Source organism: Mastomys coucha, unplaced genomic scaffold (assembly GCF_008632895.1).
Source record: "Mastomys coucha isolate ucsf_1 unplaced genomic scaffold, UCSF_Mcou_1 pScaffold12, whole genome shotgun sequence".
NCBI lineage: Eukaryota > Metazoa > Chordata > Mammalia > Rodentia > Muridae > Mastomys > Mastomys coucha.
In genome coordinates, this window is record NW_022196894.1 from 59,651,517 (window position 1) to 59,652,329 (window position 813).

Below are 813 nucleotides of genomic sequence, written 5' to 3' on the forward strand. Positions count from 1 at the left end.
TCACTTCAGTCTTTGTGAGCTCCTATGAGCCTATGTTTTTGATTCTGTGAGTTTCTTGTGATGTGTGTGACCCCTCAATCTCCTACAATCTTTTCTCCCCTTTTCTATAGGATTCCATAAGCTCCAGCTAATGTTTGCCTCAGAGTCTCTGAATCTATTTCTATCAGTTGCTGGGTGAAGCCTCTCAAGTAACAATTGGGCTTTGGACCAACATATGAGTATAGCAGAATACATTAGAAATTATGTTCTACTCTAGGTCTCTGGGCTACCCATTTTCCAGGCAGTGTCAGGGATGGGCTCATCTCATAGCATGAGTCTCAAGCTAGACCAGTCTTTGGTTGGTAACCTCCATACTTTCTGTACTACCTTTACTCCATCATCTTATATAATGGACAGATTATAAGTCAAAGGTTTTGTGGATGGGTTAGTTTCCCAGTGGAATTCTTGCCTGATTAAAGGAGGTAGCCAGTTCAGCTCCATATCCCCATTTCTTATTTTTTTGATGGTGTTAACTACTTTCTTTTTTTTAATTAGATATTTTCTTTATTTACATGTCATATGATATCTCCTTTCCCAGTTTCCCCTCAGAATAAAAAAATAAATTAAAAGAAAAAAGAAAAAAAGAAAAACAAAAACAAAAATGTAAACAAAACAAAAGAAAACAAAAAACCCTGTTCCCTCCCCACTCCCCCTGCTCACCAACCCACCCTCTTCTGCTTCCTGGCCCTGGCATTCCTCTACACTGGGGCATAGACCCTTCACAGGGCCAAGGGCCTCTCCTCCTATTGATAACCGAATTGGCCATTCTCTGTT